The following is a 13,113-nucleotide window of genomic DNA, read 5'->3' on the forward strand; positions in this document are numbered from 1 at the left end:
TTACCTCGTACCCCTAAACATCGACTCAGTACTGGTACCCCGTTTATATAGTCAAGTTATTGATACTCATACATTGTGTATGTATTATTGCTCTATTACAATCAGTCCAAGGCGTTACAGACAAATTGAAGTTGCTGATGGGTTTTCAGAGAGAATAATAAAAAATGTCATGAAAACGATGCTATTAGAGCCCATCACAACACCTTATTAAGAACTTGGAATTTGTTAATGATTCACAGAGGTCCGAAAAATCAAATGTCTATCACACAGAGTCAAAGTGCATTATATAGTGTATATATCTGCTGAGGGAAAACTATTGACTTTTTTGGAGAAGGTCGATGACTTGACAGATAATCCGGGAGTTCACATTTGTGTGGGTAAGTGTACAAAGTTGATTTTTTTTTATTTTGGCCATGTTCCCTGGGTTGTTAGGGTAGACTGGGTGGAGAGAGAGAGAGAACAAAAGAGAGAGAGAAGGAGAGAACAAAAGAAAGAGAGAATGGGAGAACGTGAACAAGAGAATGAGAGTGAGAGACAGAGACAGAGAGAGAGACAGAATAAGAAAAGCGAGAGAGAGAAACAGAGAGTGAATTAGAAAGCGCTAGAGAGAGCAAATAAGAAATGCGAGACAGAATAAGAAACACAAAAGAGGAGGGAAAGAGACACACACTGGTTCACACAGAGACAATGGTTCACACACAAAGAGACAATGTTTCACACTCATAGAGGCAATGGTTCACACACAGAGACAATGGTTCACACATACAGAGACAATGGTTCAAACATATAGAGACAATGGTTCACACACATAGAGACAATGGTTCACACACAGAGACAATGGTTCACACACATAGAGACAATGGTTCACACACATAGAGACAATGGTTCACACACATAGAGACAATGGTTCACACACAGAGACAATGGTTCACACACATAGAGACAATGGTTCACACACATAGAGACAATGGTTCACACACAGAGACAATGGTTCACACACATAGAGACAATGGTTCAAACACATAGAGACAATGGTTCACACACATAGAGACAATGGTTCACACACAGAGACAATGGTTCACACACAGAGACAATGGTTCACACACATAGAGACAATGGTTCACACACATAGAGACAATGGTTCACACACAGAGACAATGGTTCACACACATAGAGACAATGGTTCACACACATAGAGACAATGGTTCACACTCCCGACCAGGACACTGGTTTGTCTTGCTTACTGTTTTCTATCCGGCCTGGCCGTGGTTCACATAATTCCCTGGCTTCTGTAGTGCCTTTATATAAAAATCTTTGTTATATATGATATTGTCAAATGCAGAGAGAGAGAGAGAGAGAGAGAGAGAGAGAGAGAGAGAGAGAGAGAGAGAGAGAGAGAGAGAAAATTGGACTGTCTGGCAGTATTACAACAGCCATCAAACCCCGCTGGTACAGTAATGCTGGCAATCAGACCAGGGGAGGCAAATTGACTGCTGAACAGATTTTGACGTCTATGGTTTTTTGTGAGGCAAGGGCCTGACAAATCTGAGCAGAATCTTAGCCAGAGATTATGACAGATAGTTTTATCCATTTGGTGGAGATTATTTAAACATTCTGGGTTGTTGACCTTTGGAATATTAACATTGTGTGGTTGCTTGTTGCTTTAATAAGATGGTGCTATTAGTAAACCGAAGCTAGGCACACAAGCCCACACACACACACACACACATACACACACACACACACACACACACACACACACACACACACACACACACACACACACACACACACACACACACAAACACACACACACACACCGAGAGACACTAAAATTGCACTCACTTAGAAATGCAATAACACACATTAACTAATTGAGCAAGAGAGAGAAACGTTTCTATCCTCTTTATAACCCCCTGACTGTATCAATTGTATGTGAATATTACCATTAATTCAAATGTGTTCCAACAGGTAGGGAGCAGAAGTCTTGATTGCTGAGAGCATGAGGAGAGCAGTCATAGTCACCTGCGCGAAATCACACTGGAACCTTTCCCGAGCAACACACTTAATAAAATCACCCAATTCAGACCAGAGAAATGCCTTTAAGATCACACATAAATGCTAATGTATACAATACATATACAAAAGTCTCTGAGTACCCTAACTAGCCATGGCATTAACACGAAGCAGACCAGATCGCATCCAGACTGGAAAATCAGTTCCCCTGCCAAACTGAGTAAACCTAAATTAGCTGAGAGAATATAGAGTAGATGGACTCGTGTATAGCGGTGTTTTTTTTACATCCAAATCATGTCAGCGGGTTTAAATTCCGGCATATTAAACGGAGTGGACCCAATTTGCTCTGACTAGCGCTGTCACCTGGCCAGACACACCTGCCTAAGTCAGTTAGGATTTTCGTCAGGGGGTATGGGATCCGACAGGGCAGAATTCCTCAAAATGAGAACCTTTCCGAATGTTCCTAATTCGCTCCTCATGTTTGCTCGTTCTCTACCTTGGTGGGCAATATTGTTGAAAGATGGCAAAACTAACTGTCAATGGGAATGGTCTCAATAACGCAGTGGCGATGCCGCAGACAGGCAGGCAGACACACACAAACACACATACATACCTAACAGGATCTGACACACGGGTTAGGAGGAGCCATTACAGTTTGTCTGAATAATTTGTGTGTTATTTAGGAAAATGCGATGGGTGCTTAACGCGACCAAATTACAGCTGTCGAGAGATGGGGGAGAAAATGAGCACGGAACAAGATCTGTGTCCATGACAAACGGCCTTGAGGTTTATGACTCTAGACAGAAGGGTTACTTCGACGACGCCAGTACATATCACATCTTGTTAGGAAAGTCCATGTAGGTGTTATCACTAGATACATTCTTATTTTTTACTGGTTGAAACATTTCCCAATGCATCTTCTCTCTATCTCCCTTCACCTCTCTCTTTCCCTCCCTTTCTCTCTCCCCCATCTCACTCGCTCTCCTCTCTCTCTCCTAATCATTTCCCTTCCCATCTCGTTCCCCCCTTCTCTGTCCCCAATCTCTCTCTTTTTCTCGCTCGCTCTCTTTCTTTCCATCTCCCCCCTCCCCTGCATCTTCATCCTAAACAGATAAGCCTGCAGAATGGTTCTTATAAACATAAAGACATTACCGGACAATCTTGGAGGCAACAGCTTGCTAGTGGTTATCATTTCCTGCTCTCTCAGGACCGGGGCTAGAGAAGAAGAGTCTTTATGCTGTTCCACACATAAAGCCAGGCTCCACGCTCGAGTGCCCAGGCGATCCCCTAATCGTCGCTTCTTAGCTGGCCTGCTGAATATCGTCATTGGCTCCTCTGTGGTTCGCTCCAAGACACGCTGGGGACCTCCAATGACATAGGATGATATCTCATTAAAGCAAAAGTCACACATTGGTAATAAAATGGGATGTCCAGTTTCACACTGTCTTCATTACCTTGCGAACCCCAGCAGTGTCTCTTCAGCGGTGAGAGGCCATACTATAACAAGATTAATGGGCTTTGGTTGGTGTTCGACTAGCCTGTCATTATCACAGTTTAGAGGGTCAATCTTTTCTGTTTTCTGGTGGAATATTTTTTTGCCAGTGAAGGCTCTTAGGTTAATGATTTGTTCTATTTATTTTTAACAGAATGCCATCAATTGTTGTGTCAATGAACTAGGCTTATATTGTGTTTAATTTGTTTGCTGTTGCAATCAATTCTTCCCTTTGGGGATCAATGAAGTATCGTATTTTGCCATACTGCATCATATTGCATCACTCTGAAGAAGCCATGTTGATGTTACCTGCTGCTATGTTTTGCCATTGACCCATTTAACCATACCGACATCCCTAGCAACAGTGGCCAGTTATGTCTACTGTTCCCTCCTCCCTATTATATTTATAGCTGCCCATATCCTGCACTTATTTCTTTGGAACAGCTGGACACTAATTTAGGTCATTTTAGACCCAGCAGTCCAACAGCGGTGTGCCTGACCTGTAGTTTAAATTGGTCACCGGTCCATATCCCTAATAATAATAGCGCTATTCTCCTGTCCATGTGTGAGTCTTTATAATAAAGTGGAGAGTAGAGAGAGAGGGATGGAGAAGGAGGGATGAAGACAGAGGGATAGAGAGCGATGTAAGAGGAGGAGTAACCATTCTGAGAATAGACAGATGAGGAGAGAGTTAGTGAAGTGAGAGAAGAAGCATGGAGGAGAGGAAGAAGGGCAGCAAACATGTTGAGAGGGATGGAGGAGAAAGATGACATACAGGGAGAGAAAACAAATAAGATGGAGAGCAACAAATAAGAAGGGGTGGAGGAGAAATTCAGTAGATAAGGCGAGCAACATATTAAGAACAAATGAAAGAATGGAGGAGGAGAGAAAATGTTGAGTGAATGATAGCGGGACAGTGAGAAGAGCAAACATATCGATGGACGAATGGATGGTTGGAGGAAGAAGAGAGAAAACACATTACAGCGTAATAGTCCTCTGTGATCTACAGCAATGGAGGACCTGAATGTTCTTTGCTCTCATTGTGAAATAGACAGACCAGAAATAGAATGAATAGACAGTAGATCTTCATACATGACCCTGGACAAAGAAGGTTGGGCTATATGACATTACAACAAAATAATATTCTGATGCAGATACTGATTCCAATTCTGATTCCATTTTCAGGCATTGTCGGGGGAAATGTATGCTCTTACTTACCAATTGTACATCTTACAGAACATTCACTCTCTGTACTGTCACTATTGGCTTGTGAAGAGCTCCTTGACGGTCACATTGAAAGAGGAAGAGCGTTGCCTGAGTACAAAGATTGTAGTGGTATCAACCTTCTGCTTAATGGCTGCTGTGTAGTCATACATTTCCATTCATCATGATTTGTTAACTTTGCACATTGCTTTGGTTGCATTTCGCAATCCATTTATCCATGTATTGGCTAATCCCCAATGAAATGCAAATCCACAATGGGAAAGGATGAGTCCCATTGACATCATCAGACGATCGTTGTCTTTCGTACAGTAGGGAGGTGGTGAACATCAATGAAATGAATGTTGTTTGGCTAATGAGCATTCCGACAATAATGCCAATTGGAAGAAATAAAAGGCATACACAAGCATAAAGCAATGGCCATGTATTCACAGAGGCATAATGGACATTATAATGAAAATGTTAATTTACATTAAAATCTAAATATTGAATTGGAACATGTACTGTCAACCATAACCATGCTCTTAGCTCGGAATAACATTAGTAGGTAAATGGATAGACAGTAGCTATTCCAGTCGGAGCATAATGCCAAGATGCCCATTAGCCGTTCATATCCCCTGTGTTGAGGAGACCTCAGAAACTATCTACTCATAACTGAGAGACAAAGTTTCTGTTAAATCCCCTTACCTCGTGAAAAAAACCTAATTTAACCTCTACATAACCCAACAACATGTCTGATTGGCTTCGACTCCACTGAGAATTCTGACTTACACAAACTGGCACACTTGACTTGAATTTAAAATTGACGACTATCGTCTGAAGCCTTTGAACAAAAAAAAGCCATTGAACAAGTAAATTGGGAGCAATTTGTCGCTGTGTGCCATTCAACATCTCAGCGGGGGTACCATTTGTTGATCACACACTTAAGCGAGGCAGTAATCTCCATGCCAATGACATTCTCTATCTCTCTCTCCGCCCGTGTGTTTTTATACCCGTGTGTCCATCATCATTTCCTGGGGCAGGTTTGGAGCGGCGATTGTTTCAACTGTATCTTTATTCATTAGGAGCGGAGTGAGAAACAGAGGATGAACAAGTTTGACCTCGCTTTGAATCGTTTGCCATTTGCATCTGAAAGGGAGGTCTGCAGAGTTCAAGCGAAGATAAAGAGAGAATAAGAAACGTTTCTCTTCCGATTTCCCCTCCCTCCCTCCCTCCCTCCCTCCCTCCCTCCCAACCCTCTAAGCTTCGCCTCTAGGCATGTGCTCTCAATGCTCTTTTCCTCTGGCTTGTGAAAATCGCTTACACCCCCAACACACACACACACACACACACACACACACACACACACACACACACACACACACACACACACACACACACACACACACACACACACACACACACACATAAGCAAAGAAGATGCACCCTCACAAATACACATACACACACACACTTCTCCCTACACACATACACACACACTTCCCCCCTATTCCCTCTCATCTCCATCGAAGCCCTAGAACTCTGAAATAAGCACTTAAGAACGTGACAGAGATGTAAACAGTGGTGTAATGGCATTACAGAAGCCAGGGCATTATGCGAAGCACGGCCGGATGGAAAACAGCAAGCAAGACAAACCAGTGTCCTGGCCGGAGACCAGGGCTGGCTCACCCTCAATATGTGCAGAGCTCAGGGGCAGAGGGCCCTTAAGCCCTGCAACTCCGAAGGGTCTGTGTGTGGTGTGTGTGTGTGTGTGTATGTGTCCCTGTGTTTACATACAAGCATTTGTATGAAAGTTCACATGTATATAACCCAACCCCTTATCGCTCCTGTCGCCTTTAGCTGTGAAATACAAGGTCTCACCTGGTGTCTGCTTTTCTCGCCTGTACAGCCTGCGAGCTTTGTGTAACTTTGGTAACAGCCTTATAATAAAATATATTAAATCAAAAATGTTTCTCATCAATTTGCACACAATACCCAATAATGACAAAGCTAAAACAGGTTTTAGAATATTTTGTAAATGCATAAAACATGTAAACACCTTATTTACGTAAGTATTCAGACCCTTTGTTGAGGCTCGGAATTGAGCTCAGCTGCATGCTGTTTCCATTGATTATTCAATGGAGATGTTTCTACAACTTGATTGGAGTCCACCTGTGGTAAATTCAATTGATTGGACATGATTTGGAAAGGCACAGATCTGTCTATATAAAGGTCCCACAGTTGACAGTGCATATCAGAGCAAAAACCAAGTCATGAGGTCAAAGGAATTGTCCATAGAACTCTGAGACAGGATTGTGTTGAGGCACAGATCAAATCAAATCAAATTGTATTTGTCACATGCGCCGAATACAACACCTTACAGTGAAATGCTTACTTACAAGCCCTTAGCCAACAATGCAGTTTTAAGAAAATACCCCCAAAGAAGTGAGAGATAAGAAAAACATATAATTAAAAGCAGCAGTAAATAACAATAGCGGGTGTGCTGGTACAGAGTCAATGTGCAGGGGCACTGGTGTTGAGGTAATATAGGTAATATGTACATGTAGGTAGAGTTATTAAAGTGACTATGCATAGATAATAACAGAGAGTAGCAGCAGCATAGAAGAGGCAATACAAATTATCTGGGTAGCCAGTTGATGCTGTTCAGTAGTCTTATGGCTTAGAAGCTGTTTAGAAGCCTCTTGGACCTAGACTTGGTGCTACGGTACTGCTTGCCATGCGGTAGCAGAGAGAACAGTCTATGACTAGGGTGGCTGGAGTATTTGAACATTTTTAGGGCCTTCCTCTGACACCATCTGGTATAGAGGTCCTGGATGGCAGGAAGCTTGGCCCCGGTGATGTATTGGGACGTACGCACTACCCTCTGTAGTGCCTTGTGGTTGGATGCCAAGCACTTGCCGTACCAAGTGGTACAGTTGACATACCAGGCAGTGATGCAACCAGTCAGGATGCTCTCGATGGTGCAACTGTAAAACCTTTTGAGGATCTGAGGACACATGCCAAATCTTTTATGTCTCCTGAGGGGGAAAAGGTTTTGTCGTGCCCTCTTCACAACTGTCTTGGTGTGCTTGGACCATGTTAGTTTGTTGGTGATGTGCACGCCAAGGAACTTGAAGCTCTCAACACGCTCCACTACAGCCCCATCGATGAGAATGGAGGCATGCTCGGTCCTCCTTTTTCTGTAGTCCATAATGATCTCCTAAGGAAAGGTACCAAAAAAAATCTGCAGCATTGAACATACCCAAAAACACAGTGAACTCCGTTATTCTTAAATGGAAGACGTTTGGAACCACCACGACTCTTCCTAGAGCTGGCCGCCCAGCCAAAATGAGCAATCGAGGGAGAAGGTCCTTGGTCAGGGAGGTGACAAAGAACCTGATGGTCACTCTGACAGAGCTCCAGAGTTCCTCTGCGGAGATGGGAGAACCTTCCAGAAGGACAACCCTCTCTGCAGCAATCCACCAATCAGGCCTTTATGGTAGAGTGGCCAGACGGAAGCCACTCCTCAGTAAAAGGCACATCACAGCCCACTTGGAGTTTGCCAAAAGGCACCTAAAGGACATTCAGACCATGAGAAACAAGATTCTCTGGTCTGATGAAACCAAGATTGAACACTTTGGCCTGAATACCAAGTGTCACATCTGGAGGAAACTCAGCGGTGAAGCATGGTGGTGGTTGTATCATGCTGTGGGAATGTTTTTCAGCGAGAGGGACTGGGTGACTAGTCAGGATTGAGGGAAAGATGAACAGAGCAAAGTACAGAGAGATCCTTGATGAAAACCTGCTACAGAGTGCTTAGGACCTGAGACTGGGGTGAAGGTTCCCCTTCCAACAGGACAAAGACCATAAGCACACAGCCAAGACAATGCAGAATGACCTTGAGTGGACCAGCCAGAGCCCGGACTTGAACATCTCTGGAGAGACCTGAAAATAGCTGTGCATCGACACTCCCCATCCAACTTGATAGAGCTTGAGAGGATCTGCAGAGAAAAATGGGAGAAACTCCCCAAATACAGGTGTGCCAAGCTTGTAGCATCACACCCAAGAAGACTTGAGGCTGTAATCGCTGCCAAAGTACTGAGTAAAGGGTCTGAATATTTATGCAAATATGACATTTCAGTGTTTGCTTTGTCATTATGGGGTATTGTGTGTAGATTGATGAAGGGATTTTTTTAAAATCCATTTTAGAATAAGGCTGTAATGTAACAACATTTAGAAAAGTCAAGTGGTCCAAATACTTTCCGAATGCACTGTATATACTGAACAAAAATATAAACGCAACATGCAACAATTTCAATAATTTTACTGAGTTGCAGTTCATATAAGGAAATCAGTCAATTGAAATAAATTCATTAGGCTCTAATCTATGTATTTCACATTACTTGACAGGTGCGCCATTATGGATGGGTCTGGGAGGGCATAGGTCCACCCACTTGGGAGACTAGCACATTTTAGTGGTATTGTCACAGGTGTCGAAGGGAGCAGACCAAAGTGCAGCGTGGTTGTAGTTCCACATTTTTATTTAATCCGTGAAACTTTGCAATACATAAATAACTGAATTGACAAAACAGCAAACCGTGACGCAGAGAGCAACAAACACTACTCAAAATAGAATAACCCACAAAACCCAGGAAGAAAAACCCCTACTTAAATATGATCTCCAATTAGAGACAACGAGGACCAGCTGCCTCCAATTGGAGATCAACCCAAAAAACAACAACATAGAAATAGAAAAACTAGAACTTAAACATAGAAATACAAAACATAGAAAAACACAAAACACCCCCTGTCACACCCTGACCTACTCTACCATAGAAAATAACCTCTTACTATGGTCAGGAGGTGAGAGGTATTTTATTGTCCCCAGCACAAGGTGCACCAGTGTAATGATCATGTTTAATCAGCTTCTTGATAGGCCACACCTGTCTGCTAACCATGTGTATGTGACCAATACAATTTCATTTGGATGGATTATCTTGGCAAAGGAGAAATGCTCACTAACAGGGATGTAAACAAGTTTGTGCACAATATTTGAGAGAAATATGTTTTTTGAGTGTATGGAACATTTCTGGGATCTTTTATTTTAGCTCATGAAACCAACACTTTACATTTTGGATTTATATTTTTGTTCAGTATAGATAATATCCCCATAATTTAAAATTAACAAAAGTGTCCTGGACAATTTCCTTCCTATTAACAAAAGTCAGGCATGATTTATTTCTGTAAAATTAAACAACCTTGAACTTTAACTTCTTCGCCAGCTCAGTGACATGTTTTTTTAAATGACAGTTTGTCATTAAGCCAGATACCATGATATTTGTAGGAAGGCACTCACTCAATCAATGTGTTTCCCGTTCAAACTAGTCATTACAATTAATTTAAATCTTGGTTATGGGACCTAGAAAATTCGATTTCAATTTTGAAAAGGCTTGGCCAACTGATGGAGCAATGAAATACAATACTATCAGCAGCATACAAATGAATATTTTTTTACAGCATTACCAATGTTATTTATATAGATTGTAAACAGTAGTGGGCTGAGTATTAAACCTTGGGGCACCCCGTTAAGTAACTGAAGGAACTCAGATTTGACCCCATCTACCTTAAGTGTTTATTAATGGCCTGAGTTATGTCATTGAGATAATTATGAAACCATCGGAAAGCATCAGTACCCAACCCTAGGGAGGACAGCTTATTCAACAGATGTCACGTCCTGACCAGCAGAGGGAGTAATTGTATTAGTTTTGGTCAGGACGTGGCAGAGGGTTTGTGTTTTTGTATGTATTTCTACATTCTGTCTAGTTTAGTTTTTCTATGTTTAGGTTTGGGTGTTGGACTCTCAATTGGAGGCAGGTGTTTCTAGTTGCCTCTGATTGAGAGTCCTATAATTAGGTGTGTGTTTGGTTTGGGTTTAGTGGGTAGTTGTATTTCGCACTGCTAGTATTCATTTAGCCTGTGAAACTGTCTTTCGTCGTTCTAACTGTTTTGTTGTTTTTTCGTGGTCTCTTTATTTAATAAATATAAAGATGAGCATCGACATTCCCGCTGCGTATTGGTCCTCCCTTCAACACAACGACAACTGTGACAACAGAATAACATGGTCTACAGTATCAAAAGCTTTTGATAAGACTACAAACATGGCAGCACAATTTTTTTCTATCATCTAAGGCATTTGCAATATAATTTACAGCAAGCGTGGTAGCCGTAGTGGTACTATGTTTAGGTCTGAATCCGGATTGATTAACATTAAGAATACCATTTCCAGATTAAAACATTACGTAACAGCGTGTTGACCAATGATTCAAGAATTTTCGCAAAACAAGGTAGCCTGGAAATAGTTAGATTATAGTCGAGATCACTACTATCCCCACCCTTATGGAGTGGCATCAAAAAAGTTGCGCTTTCCAAAGTTTTTGAATATATCCTAATACTAAAGTTAAATAAAAAATTGTGTGTTACTGAGCCAGTAATGAAAGGCGCAGCATACTTAAACAAAGACGGGACCAAATTGTCAGCCCCTGTTATGCTGGTATAAAATATTTTGGAGACAGGCACAGGAATACACAATAGGGGTTTTTAATACACACAAAACAAACACGCATACAAAACTTGGCTGTACCCAAACAAAAGAGCGAGGGTAAACCTTGTGGACCGACACGGGACGATACCGTAATACACAATATATATAGCACGCAGCATAACAGCTGCACCAATGCATAGGTACTCACACCACGAACAAACATGTGAACAATAACCGACAAAGACAGAAGGAACAGAGGGCACATATATAACATACTAATCAGGTGAAATGGGAACCAGGTGTGTGTAATCAGACAGTCCGGGGTTGATGATAATGGAACCAGGTGTGTGTAATCAGACAGTCCGGGGTTGATGAAAATGGAACCAGGTGTGTGTAATCAGACTGTCCGGGGTTGATGATAATGGAACCAGGTGTGTGTAATCAGACCGTCCGGGGGTTGATGATAATGAGTCCCGTTCAGTGAAGCCTAGAAAGCCGATGACGTAGACCTCCAGAACTGGTGAACAGAATGAGCATCAGTACTGGGGGGATCCGTGACTGCTCCTAATGACTTCTTGGTTTTAATAGCTTATAAGGCAGAAAGAACTTCTGTTTCTGTGAGTTGCCAAAAATAAAAACCTTTACAACCATTTCCAAAGTCACGTGAGTTTGACAGATCATCCATCGAGGCAACTGGAGGCTGTATGTGGGAAGAACAGTCAACTAGCTGGTGTTACAGGCTTTGATCTTCCATTGATGTTTTGATGTTGGACTTTACAGCTTGTTATGTACAGCTTGTTATGTACAGCTTGTTATGCAACTTTCAGTGGACACCTCCATGAGGGTGTTTTTAGAACCCCACCTATAACCCTACCTGTGTCATTTTTGTTGTCAGTGACTCTTTGTTAGTTCCCCCTTTCTTCGTGTGACATTTTTGGTTTTGTTGCTGGGGAACATGACAAGACCAATGATCACATGTATTTGTCTTTTCAAATAAGAAACCAGCTGAGAAAAAATGCTGATTAAAAGCATCACAAATCTTAAATTTTTCAGTAATTATACAGGAGTCTAAAACTACTCGTTTAGGCAGAGAAGTAGAGGAATTAGCCCGATTCAGTGAATTAACGGTTTTCCAGAATTTAGAGAGATCTCTAAGTCTGCCATAGGGCTAAGGAAGTAGTTTGACTTGGCAAAGTAAGTGAAATAGATAATAAACAAAAGTGAAATATACAAATGAACAGTAATCATTACACTCACAAAAGTTCCAAAGGAATAGAGACATGTCAAATGTCATAATGGCTATATACAGTGTTGTAATAATGTACAAAAGGGAAAATAAACATCAATATAGGTTGTATTTATGGTGTTTGTTCTTCACTTCTTTCACCTTTTCTTGTGGCAACAAGTCACAAATCTTGCTGCTGTGATTGCACTCTGTGGTATTTCAAACAATAGATAAGGGAGTTTATCAAAATTGGGTTTGATTTTGAATTCTTTGTGGGTCAGTGTAATCTGAGGAAAAGATGTATCTCTATGGTCATACATTTGGCAGAAGGTTAGGAAGTGCAGCTCAGTTTCCACCTCATTTCGTGGGCAGTGTGCGCATAGCCTGTCTTCTCTCAATACAAGCCAGGTCTGCCTACGGCGGCCTTTGTCAATAGCAAGGCTATACTCACCGAGTCTGTACATAGTCAAATCTTTCCGTTTGGGTCAGTCACAGTGGTCAAGTATTCTGCCACTATGTACTCTCTGTTTAGGGCCAAATAGCATTCTAGTTTGCTAATTTTTTCTGTTCTTTCCAATGTGTCAAGTTATTATCTTTTTGTTTTCTCATGATTTGGTTGGGTCTAATTGTGTTGCTTTC

This window comes from Salmo trutta, chromosome 34, assembly GCF_901001165.1.
Source record: "Salmo trutta chromosome 34, fSalTru1.1, whole genome shotgun sequence".
NCBI lineage: Eukaryota > Metazoa > Chordata > Actinopteri > Salmoniformes > Salmonidae > Salmo > Salmo trutta.